General features: G+C 44.0%; 1 long non-coding RNA gene across 6 annotated transcripts in view; it reads right to left on the reverse strand.

Moving 5' to 3' along the window:
* LOC307181410 overlaps positions 1-19,030 on the reverse strand; it is a 1,574,020-nt gene extending 1,554,990 nt beyond the window's left edge. For all 6 annotated transcript variants that reach the window (XR_013826708.1, XR_013826709.1, XR_013826710.1 and 3 more), the window contains exon 1: positions 18,966-19,030. This is a non-coding gene — a long non-coding RNA (uncharacterized lncRNA). The remainder of the gene's footprint in view (positions 1-18,965) is intronic.
* Between the last annotated feature and the right edge of the window lie 934 nt (positions 19,031-19,964).

The following is a 19,964-nucleotide window of genomic DNA, read 5'->3' on the forward strand; positions in this document are numbered from 1 at the left end:
ACTTGTGGTACTTACGTACAATGCAGTATCACTCAGCAATGAAATCTGTGTCATCAGGCCCTTAGCAGCACAATGAGTGGATTCAGGTATGATGATTCTAACTGAAATAAGTCACACAGAAAAAGAAACATCATAAGATATCAGTAATACACGGAATGTAAACTTGGCTACACAGGAACTGAATTACAGAACAGAACAGGGTCTCAAATTTAGAAAACCAACTTATGCTTGCTTAAGGGTAAAGGTGAGTTGGGGTGCTGCATAAAACCAGAGATTGAAATGAGCACAGATAAAGTTCCTTAGGCCAAATATGGAATAGACAAGAGCTACTCCTTGCTCAACGAAATGGACTCAACACCCCATATTAAACGCCTAAGAATGTACCTGACTAGTAAGTATCTTAAAACCTATGGATGGCTATGTCTCCGAAAGAGAATCAAGCATGTGTACAGGGGCATAAACGCAGCAGTGATAGGATTGGAGAGGTTCGGTGAGCAAATGAAGACCCTTTGAAGTCATATTGCATGGTACCCATTACACGGGTCTCAACTCTCCAGGTTTAAGGTATTCTTCCTTCAGCTAAAACATGCATGTGGAACCCAAGTATGATCAACCATGTGAACGGGAGACGTGTTCAAATATGTCTCAGTTTTCCTCCCCTGGTACTCGGGTGCAACATTCCAGACGCTTTACTAACACTCTCCCCACTTGGAGAGTCAGCGCCTTTAACCTCCTGTTTGGCCCAGTTTGCAATTTCTGCGGAAGATGAACAGGAATAGCGAGAACCAATGAGAGGCTAGCTGGAGGTGTCTGGACGGGCAAATTTAACTCTCATTTCCCACCAGGAAGAGGAAATAACCAAAGGCTCAGCGTGCCGTGCCGGAACCAGATTAGGGCCTGAAGCCATCCTGCGGTGTTGCGGCCAGGTCACAACAAAGCGAGTTGAAGAAAGGAGCTCAGGGGCACTGTAATTCACAAACCTGCAGAGTTATAAATGACAGCTATCGTCCACAAATAGACTGAAGTAAGGCTGCCAAGAGGACTTGAAAGCGGGGCAGAATTGCAGGAAACCGATTTCAGGAGGTAGACTGGAATTGCATTGAAAGCATAGGAAAAGAGGCAGAACGTCCACAATGATGCACTTGGCCAAAAAGGGCGTATGCGTTTTTTCCTGAATATATTCAGGAAAAAACGCATACGCCCTTTTTGGCCAACCAAGCAAGCTTGCAAAGGAAATCTGCACTACAATGAAGTCTCACTTCCCCCCAGTCAAAAGGGCCATCTGAAAAAAGTGTAAAATCCAGAAAGGCAGGACAGGCCATGGAGAACTGGGAGCCTTGTTATGCTGATGGGCGGGATGTAAATTGCCAACAACCACTCGGGAGAAGTGTATGGTGTTTCCTGAAACATCTAAAAAACAAAGCAACAGAGCCTAGGGCACTTCCACTTATGGTCCTATAGCTTAGGGAAATTAAAATCAAAAAGACACAGCCACCCCAAAGTTTGGAACGGCTCTGTTTACAAGAACCTCGTTTACAGTACAAGTTCAACATCGCAGAAAGTGAAAAATGGATAAAGAAGTTGTGGTATTCACTTACAAAGCAATATCACTCAGCAATGAAATCTATGTCATCAGGCCCTTAGCAGCACAATGAGTGGATTCAGGTATGATGATTCTAACTGAAATAAGTCACACAGAAAAAGAAACATCATAAAATATCAGTAATACACGGAATGTAAACTTGGCTACACAGGAACTGAATTCCAAAACAGAACAGGGTCTCAAATTTAGAAAAACAACTTATGCTTGCTTAAGGGTAAAGGTGAGTTGGGGTGCTGCATAAAACCAGAGATTGAAATGAGCACAGATAAAGTTCCTTAAGCCAAATATGGAATAGACAAGAGCTACTCCTTGCTCAACGAAATGGACTCAACACCGCATATTAAACGCCTAAGAATGTACCTGACTAGTAAGTATCGTAAAACCTATGGATTGCTATGTCTCCAAAAGAGAATCAAGCATGTGTACAGGGGCATAAACGCAGCAGTGATAGGATTGGAGACGTTCGGTGAGCAAATGAAGACCCTTTGAAGTCATATTGCATGGTACCCATTACACGGGTCTCAACTCTCCAGGTTTAAGGTATTCTTCCTTCAGCTAAAACATGCATGTGGAACCCAGAGTATGATCAACCATGTGAACGGGAGACGTGTTCAAATATGTCTCAGTTTTCCTCCCCTGGTACTCGGGTGCAACATTCCAGACGCTTTACTAACACTCTCCCCACTTGGAGAGTCACCGCCTTTAACCTCCTGTTTGGCCCAGTTTGCAATTTCTGCGGAAGATGAACAGGAATAGCGAGAACCAATGAGAGACTAGCTGGAGGTGTCTGGATGGGCAAATTTAACTCTCATTTCCCACCAGGAAGAGGAAATAACCAAAGGCTCAGCGTGCCATACCGGAACCAGATTAGGGCCTGAAGCCATCCTGCGGTGTTGCGGCCAGGTCAAAAGAAATCGAGTTGAAGAAAGGAGCTCAGGGGCACTGTAATTCACAAACCTGCAGAGTTATAAATGACAGCTATCATCGAAAAATAGACTGAAGTAAGGCTGCCAAGAGGACTTGAAAGCGGGGCAGAATTGCATGAAACCGATTTCAGGAGGTAGACTGGAATTGCATTGAAAGCATAGGAAAAGAGGCAGAACGTCCACAATGATGCACTTGGCCAAAAAGGGCGTATGCGTTTTTTCCTGAATATATTCAGGAAAAAACGCATACGCCCTTTTTGGCCAACCAAGCAAGCTTGCAAAGGAAATCTGCACTATAGTGAAGTCTCACTTCCCCCCGGTCAAAAGGGCCATCTGAAAAAAGTGTAAAATCCAGAAAGGCAGGACAGGCCATGGAGAACTGGGAGCCTTGTTATGCTGATGGGCGGGATGTAAATTGCCAACAACCACTCGGGAGAAGTGTATGGTGTTTCCTGAAACATCTAAAAAAAAAAGCAACAGAGGCTAGGGCACTTCCACTTATGGTCCTATAGCTTAGGGAAATTAAAATCAAAAAGACACAGCCACCCCAAAGTTTGGAACGGCTCTGTTTACAAGAACCTCGTTTACAGTACAAGTTCAACATCGCAGAAAGTGAAAAATGGATAAAGAAGTTGTGGTATTTACTTACAAAGCAATATCACTCAGCAATGAAATCTGTGTCATCAGGCCCTTAGCAGCACAATGAGTGGATTCAGGTATGATGATTCTAACTGAAGTAAGTCACACAGAAAAAGAAACATCATAAGATATCAGTAATACACGGAATGTAAACTTGGCTACACAGGAACTGAATTACAGAACAGAACAGGGTCTCAAATTTAGAAAACCAACTTATGCTTGCTTAAGGGTAAAGGTGAGTTGGGGTGCTGCATAAAACCAGAGATTGAAATGAGCACAGATAAAGTTCCTTAAGTCAAATATGGAATAGACAAGAGCTACTCCTTGCTCAACGAAATGGACTCAACACCGCATATTAAACGCCTAAGTATGTACCTGACTAGTAAGTATCTTAAAACCTATGGATTGCTATGTCTCTGAAAGAGAATCAAGCATGTGTACAGGGGCATAAACGCAGCAGTGATAGGATTGGAGAGGTTCGGTGAGCAAATGAAGACCCTTTGAAGTCATATTGCATGGTACCCATTACACGGGTCTTAACTCTCCAGGTTTAAGGTATTCTTCCTTCAACTAAAACATGCATGTGGAACCCAAGTATGATCAACCATGTGAACGGGAGACGTGTTCAAATATGTCTCAGTTTTCCTCCCCTGGTACTCGGGTGCAACATTCCAGACGCTTTACTAACACTCTCCCCACTTGGCGAGTCAGTGCCTTTAACCTCCTGTTTGGCACAGTTTGCAATTTCTGCGGAAGATGAACAGGAATAGCAAGAACCAATGAGAGACTAGCTGGAGGTGTCTGGACGGGCAAATTTAACTCTCATTTCCCACCAGGAAGAGGAATTAACCAAAGGCTCAGCGTGCCGTGCCGGAACCAGATTAGGGCCTGAAGCCATCCTGCGGTGTTGCGGCCAGCTCACAAGAAAGCGAGTTGAAGAAAGGAGCTCAGGGGCACTGTAATTCACAAACCTGCAGAGTTATAAATGACAGCTATCGTCCACAAATATACTGAAGTAAGGCTGCCAAGAGGACTTGAAAGCGGGGCAGAATTGCAGGAAACCGATTTCAGGAGGTAGACTGGAATTGCATTGAAAGCATAGGAAAAGAGGTAGAACGTCCACAATGATGCACTTGGCAAAAAAGGGCGTATGCGTTTTTTCCTGAATATATTCAGGAAAAAACGCATACGCCCTTTATGGCCAACCAAGCAAGCTTGCAAAGGAAATCTGCACTACAATGAAGTCTCACTTCCCCCTGGTCAAAAGGGCCATCTGAAAAAAGTGTAAAATCCAGAAAGGCAGGACAGGCCATGGAGAACTGGGAGCCTTGTTATGCTGATGGGCGGGATGTAAATTGCCAACAACCACTCGGGAGAAGTGTATGGTGTTTCCTGAAACATCTAAAAAACAAAGCAACAGAGCCTAGGGCACTTCCACTTATGGTCCTATAGCTTAGGGAAATTAAAATCAAAAAGTCACAGCCACCCCAAAGTTTGGGACGCCTCCGTTTACAAGAACCTCGTTTACCGTACAAGTTCAATATCACAGAAAGTGAAAAATGGATAAAGAACTTGTGGTACTTACGTACAATGCAGTATCACTCAGCAATGAAATCTATGTCATCAGGCCCGTAGCAGCATAATGAGTGGATTCAGGTACGATGATTCTAACTGAAATAAGTCACACAGAAAAAGAAACATCATAAGATATCACTAATACACGAAATGTAAACTTGGCTACACAGGAACTGCATTCCAAAACAGAACAGGGTCTCAAATTTAGAAAACCAACTTATGCTTGCTTAAGGGGAAAGGTGAGTTGGGGTGCTGCATAAAACCAGAGATTGAAATGAGTACAGGTAAAGTTCCTTAAGCCAAATACGGAATAGACAAGAGTTACTCCTTGCTCAACGAAATGGACTCAACACCGCATATTAAACGCCTAAGAATGTACCTGACTAGTAAGTATCTTAAAACCTATGGATTGCTATGTCTCCAAAAGAGAATCAAGCATGTGTACAGGGGCATAAACGCAGCAGTGATAGGATTGGAGAGGTTCGGTGAGCAAATGAAGACCCTTTGAAGTCATATTGCATGGTACCCATTACACGGGTCTCAACTCTCCAGGTTTAAGGGATTCTTCCTTCAGCTAAAACATGCATGTGGAACCCAGAGTATGATCAACCATGTGAACGGGAGACGTGTTCAAATATGTCTCAGTTTTCCTCCCCTGGTACTCGGGTGCAACATTCCAGACGCTTTACTAACACTCTCCCGACTTGGAGAGTCAGTCCCTTTAACCTCCTGTTTGGCCCAGTTTGCAATTTCTGCGGAAGATGAACAGGAATAGCGAGAACCAATGAGAGGCTAGCTGGAGGTGTCTGGACGGGCAAATTTAACTCTCATTTCCCAACAGGAAGAGGAAATAACCAAAGGCTCAGCGTGCCGTGCCGGAACCAGATTAGGGCCTGAAGCCATCCTGCGGTGTTGCGGCCAGGTCACAAGAAAGCGAGTTGAAGAAAGGAGTTCAGGGGCACTGTAATTCACAAACCTGCAGAGTTATAAATGACAGCTATCGTCCAAAAATAGACTGAAGTAAGGCTGCCAAGAGGACTTGAAAGCGGGGCCGAATTGCAGGAAACCGATTTCAGGAGGTAGACTGGAATTGCATTGAAAGCATAGGAAAAGAGGCAGAACGTCCACAATGATGCACTTGGCCAAAAAGGGCGTATGCGTTTTTTCCTGAATATATTCAGGAAAAAACGCATACGCCCTTTTTGGCCAACCAAGCAAGCTTGCAAAGGAAATCTGCACTACAATGAAGTCTCACTTCCCCCACCCCGGTCAAAAGGGCCATCTGAAAAAAGTGTAAAATCCAGAAAGGCAGGACAGGCCATGGAGAACTGGGAGCCTTGTTATGCTGATGGGCGGGATGTAAATTGCCAACAACCACTCGGGAGAAGTGTATGGTGTTTCCTGAAACATCTAAAAAACAAAGCAACAGAACCTAGGGCACTTCCACTTATGGTCCTATAGCTTAGGGAAATTAAAATCAAAAAGACACAACCACCCCAAAGTTTGGAACGGCTCTGTTTACAAGAACCTCGTTTACAGTACAAGTTCAACATCGCAGAAAGTGAAAAATGGATAAAGAAGTTGTGGTATTTACTTACAAAGCAATATCACTCAGCAATGAAATCTGTGTTCATCAGGCCCTTAGCAGCACAATGAGAGGATTCAGGTATGATGATTCTAACTGAAATAAGTCACACAGAAAAAGAAACATCATAAGATATCAGTAATACACGGAATGTAAACTTGGCTACACAGGAACTGAATTACAGAACAGAACAGGGTCTCAAATTTAGAAAACCAACTTATGCTTGCTTAAGGGGAAAGGTGAGTTAGGGTGCTGCATAAAACCAGAGATTGAAATGAGCACAGATAAAGTTCCTTAAGCCAAATATGGAATAGACAAGAGCTACTCCTTGCTCAACAAAATGGACTCAAAACCCCATATTAAACGCCTAACAATGTACCTGACTAGTAAGTATCTTAAAACCTATGGATTGCTATGCCTCCAAAAGAGAATCAAGCATGTGTACAGGGGCATAAACGCAGCAGTGATAGGATTGGAGAGGTTCGGTGAGCAAATGAAGACCCTTTGAAGTCATATTGCATGGTACCCATTCCACGGGTCGCAACTGTCCAGGTTTAAGGTATTCTTCCTTCAGCTAAAACATGCATGTGGAACCCAGAGTATGATCAACCATGTGAACGGGAGACGTGTTCAAATATGTCTCAGTTTTCCTCCCCTGGTAGTCGGGTGCAACATTCCAGACGCTTTACTAACACTCTCCCCACTTGGAGAGTCAGCGCCTTTAACCTCCTGTTTGGCACAGTTTGCAATTTCTGCGGAAGATGAACAGGAATAGCGAGAACCAATGAGAGACTAGCTGGAGGTGTCTGGACAGGCAAATTTAACTCTCATTTCCCACCAGGAAGAGGAATTAACCAAAGGCTCAGCGTGCCGTGCCGGAACCAGATTAGGGCCTGAAGACATCCTGCGGTGTTGCGGCCAGGTCACAAGAAAGCGAGTTGAAGAAAGGAGCTCAGGGGCACTGTAATTCACAAACCTGCAGAGTTATAAATGACAACTATCGTCCAAAAATAGACTGAAGTAAGGCTGCCAAGAGGACTTGAAAGCGGGGCAGAATTGCAGGAAACCGATTTCAGGAGGTAGACTGGAATTGCATTGAAAGCATAGGAAAAGAGGCAGAACGTCCACAATGATGCACTTGGCCAAAAAGGGCGTATGCGTTTTTTCCTGAATATATTCAGGAAAAAACGCATACGCCCTTTTTGGCCAACCAAGCAAGCTTGCAAAGGAAATCTGCACTACAATGAAGTCTCACTTCCCCCCGGTCAAAAGGGCCATCTGAAAAAAGTGTAAAATCCAGAAAGGCAACAGGCCATTGAGAACTGGGAGCCTTGTTATGCTGATGGGCGGGATGTAAATTGCCAACAGACACTTGGGAGAAGTGTATGGTGTTTCCTGAAACATCTAAAAAACAAAGCAACAGAGCCTAGGGCACTTCCACTTATGGTCCTATAGCTTAGGGAAATTAAAATCAAAAAGACACAGCCACCCCAAATTTTGGGACGCCTCTGTTTACAAGAACATCATTTACCGTACACGTTCAACATCACAGAAAGTGAAAAATGGATAAAGAACTTGTGGTATTTACTTACAATGCAGTATCACTCAGCAATGAAATCTGTGTCATCAGGTCCGTAGCAGCATAATGAGTGGATTCAGGTACGATGATTCTAACTGAAATAAGTCACACAGAAAAAGAAACATCATAAGATATCAGTAATACACAGAATGTAAACTTGGCTACACAGGAACTGAATTACAGAACAGAACAGGGTCTCAAATTTAGAAAACCAACTTATGCTTGCTTAAGGGGAAAGGTGAGTTGGGGTGCTGCATAAAACCAGAGATCAAAATGAGCACAAAGTTCCTTAAGCCAAATATGGAATAGACAAGAGCTACTCCTTGCTCAACGAAATGGACTCAACACCGCATATTAAACGCCTAAGAATGTACCTGACTAGTAAGTATCTTAAAAGCTATGGATTGCTATGTCTCCGAAAGAGAATCAAGCATGTGTACAGGGGCATAAACGCAGCACTGATAGGATTGGAGAGGTTCGGTGAGCAAATGAAGACCCTTTGAAGTCATATTGCATGGTACCCATTCCACGGGTCTCAACTCTCCAGGTTTAAGGTATTCTTCCTTCAGCTAAAACATGCATGTGGAACCTAGAGTATGATCAACCATGTGATCGGGAGACGTGTTCAAATATGTCTCAGTTTTCCTCCCCTGGTACTCGGGTGCAACATTCCAGACGCTTTACTAACACTCTCCCCACTTGGAGAGTCAGTCCCTTTAACCTCCTGTTTGGCCCAGTTTGCAATTTCTGCGGAAGATGAACAGGAATAGCGAGAACCAATGAGAGGCTAGCTGGAGGTGTCTGGACGGGCAAATTTAACTCTCATTTCCCACCAGGAAGAGGAATTAACCAAAGGCTCAGCATGCCGGGCCGGAACCAGATTAGGGCCTGAAGACATCCTGCGGTGTTGCGGCCAGGTCACAAGAAAGCGAGTTGAAGAAAGGAGCTCAGGGGCACTGTAATTCACAAACGTGCAGAGTTATAAATGACAGCTATCGTCCACAAATAGACTGAAGTAAGGCTGCCAAGAGGACTTGAAAGCGGGGCAGAATTGCAGGAAACCGATTTCAGGAGGTAGACTGGATTTGCATTGAAAGCATAGGAAAAGAGGCAGAATGTCCACAATGATGCACTTGGCCTAAAACGGCGTATGCGTTTTTTCCTGAATATATTCAGGAAAAAATTCATACGCCCTTTTTGGCCAACCAAGCAAGCTTGCAAAGAAATCTGCACTACAATGAAGTCTCACTTCCCCCCGGTCAAAAGGGCCATCTGAAAAAAGTGTAAAATCCAGAAAGGCAGGACAGGCCATGGAGAACTGGGAGCCTTGTTATGCTGATGGGCGGGATGTAAATTGCCAACAGACACTCGGGAGAAGTGTATGGTGTTTCCTGAAACATCTAAAAAACAAAGCAACAGAGCCTAGGGCACTGCCACTTATGGTCCTATAGCTTAGGGAAATTAAAATCAAAAAGACACAGCCACCCAAAAGTTTGGGACGCCTCTGTTTACAAGAACCTCGTTTACAGTACAAGTTCAACATCGCAGAAAGTGAAAAATGGATAAAGAAGTTGTGGTATTTACTTACAAAGCAATATCACTCAGCAATGAAATCTGTGTCATCAGGCCCTTAGCAGCACAATGAGTGGATTCAGGTATGATGATTCTAACTGAAGTAAGTCACACAGAAAAAGAAACATCATAAGATATCAGTAATACACGGAATGTAAACTTGGCTACACAGGAACTGAATTACAGAACAGAACAGGGTCTCAAATTTAGAAAACCAACTTATGCTTGCTTAAGGGTAAAGGTGAGTTGGGGTGCTGCATAAAACCAGAGATTGAAATGAGCACAGATAAAGTTCCTTAAGTCAAATATGGAATAGACAAGAGCTACTCCTTGCTCAACGAAATGGACTCAACACCGCATATTAAACGCCTAAGAATGTACCTGACTAGTAAGTATCTTAAAACCTATGGATTGCTATGTCTCCGAAAGAGAATCAAGCATGTGTACAGGGGCATAAACGCAGCAGTGATAGGATTGGAGAGGTTCGGTGAGCAAATGAAGACCCTTTGAAGTCATATTGCATGGTACCCATTACACGGGTCTCAACTCTCCAGGTTTAAGGTATTCTTCCTTCAGCTAAAACATGCATGTGGAACCCAAGTATGATCAACCATGTGAACGGGAGACGTGTTCAAATATGTCTCAGTTTTCCTCCCCTGGTACTCGGGTGCAACATTCCAGACGCTTTACTAACACTCTCCCCACTTGGAGAGTCAGCGCCTTTAACCTCCTGTTTGGCCCAGTTTGCAATTTCTGCGGAAGATGAACAGGAATAGCGAGAACCAATGAGAGGCTAGCTGGAGGTGTCTGGACGGGCAAATTTAACTCTCATTTCCCACCAGGAAGAGGAATTAACCAAAGGCTCAGCATGCCGGGCCGGAACCAGATTAGGGCCTGAAGACATCCTGCGGTGTTGCGGCCAGGTCACAAGAAAGCGAGTTGAAGAAAGGAGCTCAGGGGCACTGTAATTCACAAACCTGCAGAGTTATAAATGACAGCTATCGTCCAAAAATAGACTGAAGTAAGGCTGCCAAGAGGACTTGAAATCGGGGCAGAATTGCAGGAAACCGATTTCAGGAGGTAGACTGGAATTGCATTGAAAGCATAGGAAAAGAGGCAGAACGTCCACAATGATGCACTTGGCCAAAAAGGGCGTATGCGTTTTTTCCTGAATATATTCAGGAAAAAACGCATACGCCCTTTTTGGCCAACCAAGCAAGCTTGCAAAGGAAATCTGCACTACAATGAAGTCTCACTTCCCCCCGGTCAAAAGGGCCATCTGAAAAAAGTGTAAAATCCAGAAAGGCAGGACAGGCCATGGAGAACTGGGAGCCTTGTTATGCTGATGGGCGGGATGTAAATTGCCAACAGACACTCGGGAGAAGTGTATGGTGTTTCCTGAAACATCTAAAAAACAAAGCAACAGAGCCTAGGGCACTGCCACTTATGGTCCTATAGCTTAGGGAAATTAAAATCAAAAAGACACAGCCACCCCAAAGTTTGGGACGCCTCTGTTTACAAGAACCTCGTTTACAGTACAAGTTCAACATCGCAGAAAGTGAAAAATGGATAAAGAAGTTGTGGTATTTACTTACAAAGCAATATCACTCAGCAATGAAATCTATGTCATCAGGCCCTTAGCATCACAATGAGTGGATTCAGGTATGATGATTCTAACTGAAATAAGTCACACAGAAAAAGAAACATCGTAAGATATCAGTAATACACGGAATGTAAACTTGGCTACACAGGAACTGAATTACAGAACAGAACAGGGTCTCAAATTTAGAAAACCAACTTATGCTTGCTTAAGGGTAAAGGTGAGTTGGGGTGCTGCATAAAACCAGAGATTGAAATGAGCACAGATAAAGTTCCTTAAGTCAAATATGGAATAGACAAGAGCTACTCCTTGCTCAACGAAATGGACTCAACACCGCATATTAAACGCCTAAGAATGTACCTGACTAGTAAGTATCTTAAAACCTATGGATTGCTATGTCTCCGAAAGAGAATCAAGCATGTGTACAGGGGCATAAACGCAGCAGTGATAGGATTGGAGAGGTTCGGTGAGCAAATGAAGACCCTTTGAAGTCATATTGCATGGTACCCTTTACACGGGTCTCAACTCTCCAGGTTTAAGGTATTCTTCCTTCAGCTAAAACATGCATGTGGAACCCAAGTATGATCAACCATGTGAACGGGAGACGTGTTCAAATATGTCTCAGTTTTCCTCCCCTGGTACTCGGGTGCAACATTCCAGACGCTTTACTAACACTCTCCCCACTTGGAGAGTCAGCGCCTTTAACCTCCTGTTTGGCCCAGTTGGCAATTTCTGCGGAAGATGAACAGGAATAGCGAGAACCAATGAGAGGCTAGCTGGAGGTGTCTGGACGGGCAAATTTAACTCTCATTTCCCACCAGGAAGAGGAAATAACCAAAGTGTCAGCGCGCCGTACCGGAACCAGATTAGGGCCTGAAGCCATCCTGCGGTGTTGCGGCCAGCTCAAAAGAAAGCGAGTTGAAGAAAGGAGTTCAGGGGCACTGTAATTCACAAACCTGCAGAGTTATAAATGACAGCTATCGTCCAATAATAGACTGAAGTAAGGCTGCCAAGAGGACTTGAAAGCGGGGCAGAATTGCAGGAAACCGATTTCAGGAGGTAGACTGGAATTGCATTGAAAGCATAGGAAAAGAGGCAGAACGTCCACAATGATGCACTTGGCCAAAAAGGGCGTATGCGTTTTTTCCTGAATATATTCAGGAAAAAACGCATACGCCCTTTTTGGCCAACCAAGCAAGCTTGCAAAGGAAATCTGCACTACAATGAAGTCTCACTTCCCCCCGGTCAAAAGGGCCATCTGAAAAAAGTGTAAAATCCAGAAAGGCAGGACAGGCCATGGAGAACTGGGAGCCTTGTTATGCTGATGGGCGGGATGTAAATTGCCAACAGACACTCGGGAGAAGTGTATGGTGTTTCCTGAAACATCTAAAAAACAAAGCAACAGAGCCTAGGGCACTGCCACTTATGGTCCTATAGCTTAGGGAAATTAAAATCAAAAAGACACAGCCACCCCAAAGTTTGGGACGCCTCTGTTTACAAGAACCTCGTTTACAGTACAAGTTCAACATCGCAGAAAGTGAAAAATGGATAAAGAAGTTGTGGTATTTACTTACAAAGCAATATCACTCAGCAATGAAATCTGTGTCATCAGGCCCTTAGCAGCACAATGAGTGGATTCAGGTATGATGATCCTAACTGAAGTAAGTCACACAGAAAAAGAAACATCATAAGATATCAGTAATACACGGAATGTAAACTTGGCTACACAGGAACTGAATTACAGAACAGAACAGGGTCTCAAATTTAGAAAACCAACTTATGCTTGCTTAAGGGTAAAGGTGAGTTGGGGTGCTGCATAAAACCAGAGATTGAAATGAGCACAGATAAAGTTCCTTAAGTCAAATATGGAATAGACAAGAGCTACTCCTTGCTCAACGAAATGGACTCAACACCGCATATTAAACGCCTAAGAATGTACCTGACTAGTAAGTATCTTAAAACCTATGGATTGCTATGTCTCCGAAAGAGAATCAAGCATGTGTACAGGGGCATAAACGCAGCAGTGATAGGATTGGAGAGGTTCGGTGAGCAAATGAAGACCCTTTGAAATCATATTGCATGGTACCCATTACACGGGTCTCAACTCTCCAGGTTTAAGGTATTCTTCCTTCAGCTAAAACATGCATGTGGAACCCAAGTATGATCAACCATGTGAACGGGAGACGTGTTCAAATATGTCTCAGTTTTCCTCCCCTGGTACTCGGGTGCAACATTCCAGACGCTTTACTAACACTCTCCCCACTTGGAGAGTCAGCGCCTTTAACCTCCTGTTTGGCCCAGTTTGCAATTTCTGCGGAAGATGAACAGGAATAGCGAGAACCAATGAGAGGCTAGCTGGAGGTGTCTGGACGGGCAAATTTAACTCTCATTTCCCACCAGGAAGAGGAATTAACCAAAGGCTCAGCGCGCCGGGCCGGAACCAGATTAGGGCCTGAAGACATCCTGCGGTGTTGCGGCCAGGTCACAAGAAAGCGAGTTGAAGAAAGGAGCTCAGGGGCACTGTAATTCACAAACCTGCAGAGTTATAAATGACAGCTATCGTCCAAAAATAGACTGAAGTAAGGCTGCCAAGAGGACTTGAAAGCGGGGCAGAATTGCAGGAAACCGATTTCAGGAGGTAGACTGGAATTGCATTGAAAGCATAGGAAAAGAGGCAGAACGTCCACAATGATGCACTTGGCCAAAAAGGGCGTATGCGTTTTTTCCTGAATATATTCAGGAAAAAATGCATACGCACTTTTTGGCCAACCAAGCAAGCTTGCAAAGGAAATCTGCACTACAATGAAGTCTCACTTCCCCCCGGTCAAAAGGGCCATCTGAAAAAAGTGTAAAATCCAGAAAGGCAGGACAGGCCATGGAGAACTGGGAGCCTTGTTATGCTGATGGGCGGGATGTAAATTGCCAACAGACACTCGGGAGAAGTGTATGGTGTTTCCTGAAACATCTAAAAAACAAAGCAACAGAGCCTAGGGCACTGCCACTTATGGTCCTATAGCTTAGGGAAATTAAAATCAAAAAGACACAGCCACCCCAAAGTTTGGGACGCCTCTGTTTACAAGAACCTCGTTTACAGTACAAGTTCAACATCGCAGAAAGTGAAAAATGGATAAAGAAGTTGTGGTATTTACTTACAAAGCAATATCACTCAGCAATGAAATCTGTGTCATCAGGCCCTTAGCAGCACAATGAGTGGATTCAGGTATGATGATCCTAACTGAAGTAAGTCACACAGAAAAAGAAACATCATAAGATATCAGTAATACACGGAATGTAAACTTGGCTACACAGGAACTGAATTACAGAACAGAACAGGGTCTCAAATTTAGAAAACCAACTTATGCTTGCTTAAGGGTAAAGGTGAGTTGGGGTGCTGCATAAAACCAGAGATTGAAATGAGCACAGATAAAGTTCCTTAAGTCAAATATGGAATAGACAAGAGCTACTCCTTGCTCAACGAAATGGACTCAACACCGCATATTAAACGCCTAAGAATGTACCTGACTAGTAAGTATCTTAAAACCTATGGATTGCTATGTCTCTGAAAGAGAATCAAGCATGTGTACAGGGGCATAAACGCAGCAGTGATAGGATTGGAGAGGTTCGGTGAGCAAATGAAGACCCTTTGAAGTCATATTGCATGGTACCCATTACACGGGTCTCAACTCTCCAGGTTTAAGGTATTCTTCCTTCAGCTAAAACATGCATGTGGAACCCAAGTATGATCAACCATGTGAACGGGAGACGTGTTCAAATATGTCTCAGTTTTCCTCCCCTGGTACTCGGGTGCAACATTCCAGACGCTTTACTAACACTCTCCCCACTTGGAGAGTCAGCGCCTTTAACCTCCTGTTTGGCCCAGTTTGCAATTTCTGCGGAAGATGAACAGGAATAGCGAGAACCAATGAGAGGCTAGCTGGAGGTGTCTGGACGGGCAAATTTAACTCTCATTTCCCACCAGGAAGAGGAATTAACCAAAGGCTCAGCATGCCGGGCCGGAACCAGATTAGGGCCTGAAGACATCCTGCGGTGTTGCGGCCAGGTCACAAGAAAGCGAGTTGAAGAAAGGAGCTCAGGGGCACTGTAATTCACAAACCTGCAGAGTTATAAATGACAGCTATCGTCCAAAAATAGACTGAAGTAAGGCTGCCAAGAGGACTTGAAAGCGGGGCAGAATTGCAGGAAACCGATTTCAGGAGGTAGACTGGAATTGCATTGAAAGCATAGGAAAAGAGGCAGAACGTCCACAATGATGCACTTGGCCAAAAAGGGCGTATGCGTTTTTTCCTGAATATATTCAGGAAAAAACGCATACGCCCTTTTTGGCCAACCAAGCAAGCTTGCAAAGGAAATCTGCACTACAATGAAGTCTCACTTCCCCCCGGTCAAAAGGGCCATCTGAAAAAAGTGTAAAATCCAGAAAGGCAGGACAGGCCATGGAGAACTGGGAGCCTTGTTATGCTGATGGGCGGGATGTAAATTGCCAACAGACACTCGGGAGAAGTGTATGGTGTTTCCTGAAACATCTAAAAAACAAAGCAACAGAGCCTAGGGCACTGCCACTTATGGTCCTATAGCTTAGGGAAATTAAAATCAAAAAGACACAGCCACCCCAAAGTTTGGGACGCCTCTGTTTACAAGAACCTCGTTTACAGTACAAGTTCAACATCGCAGAAAGTGAAAAATGGATAAAGAAGCTGTGGTATTTACTTACAAAGCAATATCACTCAGCAATGAAATCTATGTCATCAGGCCCTTAGCATCACAATGAGTGGATTCAGGTATGATGATTCTAACTGAAATAAGTCACACAGAAAAAGAAACATCGTAAGATATCAGTAATACACGGAATGTAAACTTGGCTACACAGGAACTGAATTACAGAACAGAACAGGGTCTCAAATTTAGAAAACCAACTTATGCTTGCTTAAGGGTAAAGGTGAGTTGGGGTGCTGCATAAAACCAGAGATTGAAATGAGCACAGATAAAGTTCCTTAAGTCAAATATGGAATAGACAAGAGCTACTCCTTGCTCAACGAAATGGACTCAACACCGCATATTAAACGCCTAAGAATGTACCTGACTAGTAAGTATCTTAAAACCTATGGATTGCTATGTCTCCGAAAGAGAATCAAGCATGTGTACAGGGGCATAAACGCAGCAGTGATAGGATTGGAGAGGTTCGGTGAGCAAATGAAGACCCTTTGAAGTCATATTGCATGGTACCCATTACACGGGTCTCAACTCTCCAGGTTTAAGGTATTCTTCCTTCAGCTAAAACATGCATGTGGAACCCAAGTATGATCAACCATGTGAACGGGAGACGTGTTCAAATATGTCTCAGTTTTCCTCCCCTGGTACTCGGGTGCAACATTCCAGACGCTTTACTAACACTCTCCCCACTTGGAGAGTCAGCGCCTTTAACCTCCTGTTTGGCCCAGTTTGCAATTTCTGTGGAAGATGAACAGGAATAGCGAGAACCAATGAGAGGCTAGCTGGAGGTGTCTGGACGGGCAAATTTAACTCTCATTTCCCACCAGGAAGAGGAAATAACCAAAGTCTCAGCGCGCCGTACCGGAACCAGATTAGGGCCTGAAGCCATCCTGCGGTGTTGCGGCCAGCTCAAAAGAAAGCGAGTTGAAGAAAGGAGCTCAGGGGCACTGTAATTCACAAACCTGCAGAGTTATAAATGACAGCTATCGTCCAAAAATAGACTGAAGTAAGGCTGCCAAGAGGACTTGAAAGCGGGGCAGAATTGCAGGAAACCGATTTCAGGAGGTAGACTGGAATTGCATTGAAAGCATAGGAAAAGAGGCAGAACGTCCACAATGATGCACTTGGCCAAAAAGGGCGTATGTGTTTTTTCCTGAATATACTCAGGAAAAAACGCATACGCCCTTTTTGGCCAACCAAGCAAGCTTGCAAAGGAAATCTGCACTACAATGAAGTCTCACTTCCCCCCGGTCAAAAGGGCCATCTGAAAAAAGTGTAAAATCCAGAAAGGCAGGACAGGCCATGGAGAACTGGGAGCCTTGTTATGCTGATGGGCGGGATGTAAATTGCCAACAGACACTCGGGAGAAGTGTATGGTGTTTCCTGAAACATCTAAAAAACAAAGCAACAGAGCCTAGGGCACTGCCACTTATGGTCCTATAGCTTAGGGAAATTAAAATCAAAAAGACACAGCCACCCCAAAGTTTGGGACGCCTCCGTTTACAAGAACCTCGTTTACAGTACAAGTTCAACATCGCAGAAAGTGAAAAATGGATAAAGAAGTTGTGGTATTTACTTACAAAGCAATATCACTCAGCAATGAAATCTGTGTCATCAGGCCCTTAGCAGCACAATGAGTGGATTCAGGTATGATGATTCTAACTGAAGTAAGTCACACAGAAAAAGAAACATCATAAGATATCAGTAATACACGGAATGTAAACTTGGCTACACAGGAACTGAATTATAGAACAGAACAGGGTCTCAAATTTAGAAAACCAACTTATGCTTGCTTAAGGGGAAAGGTGAGTTGGGGTGCTGCATAAAACCAGAGATTGAAATGAGCACAGATAAAGTTCCTTAAGTCAAATATGGAATAGACAAGAGCTACTCCTTGCTCAACGAAATGGACTCAACACCGCATATTAAACGCCTAAGAATGTACCTGACTAGTAAGTATCTTAAAACCTATGGATTGCTATGTCTCCGAAAGAGAATCAAGCATGTGTACAGGGGCATAAACGCAGCAGTGATAGGATTGGAGAGGTTCGGTGAGCAAATGAAGACCCTTTGAAGTCATATTGCATGGTACCCATTACACGGGTCTCAACTCTCCAGGTTTAAGGTATTCTTCCTTCAGCTAAAACATGCATGGGGAACCCAAGTATGATCAACCATGTGAACGGGAGACGTGTTAAAATATGTCTCAGTTTTCCTCCCCTGGTACTCCGGTGCAACATTCCAGACGCTTTACTAACACTCTCCCCACTTGGAGAGTCAGCGCCTTTAACCTCCTGTTTGGCCCAGTTTGCAATTTCTGCGGAAGATGAACAGGAATAGCGAGAACCAATGAGAGACTAGCTGGAGGTGTCTGGACGGGCAAATTTAACTCTCATTTCCCACCAGGAAGAGGAAATAACCAAAGGCTCAGCGTGCCGGGCCGGAACCAGATTAGGGCCTGAAGCCATCCTGCGGTGTTGCGGCCAGGTCACAAGAAAGCGAGTTGAAGAAAGGAGTTCAGGGGCACTGTAATTCAGAAACCTGCAGAGTTATAAATGACAGCTATCGTCCAAAAATAGACTGAAGTAAGGCTGCCAAGAGGACTTGAAAGCGGGGCAGAATTGCAGGAAACCGATTTCAGGAGGTAGACTGGAATTGCATTGAAAGCATAGGAAAAGAGGCAGAACGTCCACAATGATGCACTTGGCCAAAAAGGGCGTATGCGTTTTTTCCTGAATATATTCAGGAAAAAACGCATACGCCCTTTTTGGCCAACCAAGCAAGCTTGCAAAGGAAATCTGCACTACAATGAAGTCTCACTTCCCCCCGGTCAAAAGGGCCATCTGAAAAAAGTGTAAAATCCAGAAAGGCAGGACAGGCCATGGAGAACTGGGAGCCTTGTTATGCTGATGGGCCAGATGTAAATTGCCAACAGACACTTGAGAGAAGTGTATGGTGTTTCCTGAAACATCTAAAAAACAAAGCAACAGAGCCTAGGGCACTGCCACTTATGGTCCTATAGCTTAGGGAAATTAAAATCAAAAAGACACAGCCACCCCAAAGTTTGGGACGCCTCTGTTTACAAGAACCTCGTTTACCGTACAAGTTCAATATCACAGAAAGTGAAAAATGGATAAAGAAGTTGTGGTATTTACGTACAATGCAGTATCACTCAGCAATGAAATCTATGTCATTAGACCCTTAGCAGCACAATGAGTGGATTCAGGTATGATGATTCTAACTGAAATAAGTCACACAGAAAAAGAAACATCATAAGATATCAGTAATACACGGAATGTAAACTTGGCTACACAGGAACTGAATTACAGAACAGAACAGGGTCTCAAATTTAGAAAACCAACTTATTCTTGCTTAAGGGTAAAGGTGAGTTGGGGTGCTGCATAAAACCAGAGATTGAAATGAGCACAGATAAAGTTCCTTAAGCCAAATATGGAATAGACAAGAGCTACTCCTTGCTCAACGAAATGGACTCAACACCCCATATTAAACGCCTAAGAATGTACCTGACTAGTAAGTATCTTAAAACCTATGGATTGCTATGTCTCCGAAAGAGAATGAAGCATGTGTACAGGGGCATAAACGCAGCAGTGATAGGATTGGAGAGGTTCGGTGAGCAAATGAAGACCCTTTGAAGTCATATTGCATGGTACCCATTCCACGGGTTTCAACTACCCAGGTTTAAGGTATTCTTCCTTCAGCTAAAACATGCGTGTGGAACCTAGAGTATGATCAACCATGTGATCGGGAGACGTGTTCAAATATGTCTCAGTTTTCCTCCCTTGGTACTCGGGTGCAACATTCCAGACGCTTTACTAACACTCTCCCCACTTGGAGAGTCAGTCCCTTTAACCTCCTGTTTGGCCCAGTTTGCAATTTCTGCGGAAGATGAACAGGAATAGCGAGAACCAATGAGAGGCTAGTTGGAGGTGTCTGGACGGGCAAATTTAACTCTCATTTCCCACCAGGAAGAGGAATTAACCAAAGGCTCAGCGTGCCGGGCCGGAACCAGATTAGGGCCTGAAGCCATCCTGCGGTGTTGCGGCCAGCTCAAAAGAAAGCGAGTTGAAGAAAGGAGCTCAGGGGCACTGTAATTCACAAACCTGCAGAGTTATAAATGACAGCTATCGTCCAAA

The sequence above is a fragment of the Stenella coeruleoalba genome, assembly GCF_951394435.1.
Source record: "Stenella coeruleoalba genome assembly, contig: scaffold_50, whole genome shotgun sequence".
NCBI classification, from domain to species: domain Eukaryota; kingdom Metazoa; phylum Chordata; class Mammalia; order Artiodactyla; family Delphinidae; genus Stenella; species Stenella coeruleoalba.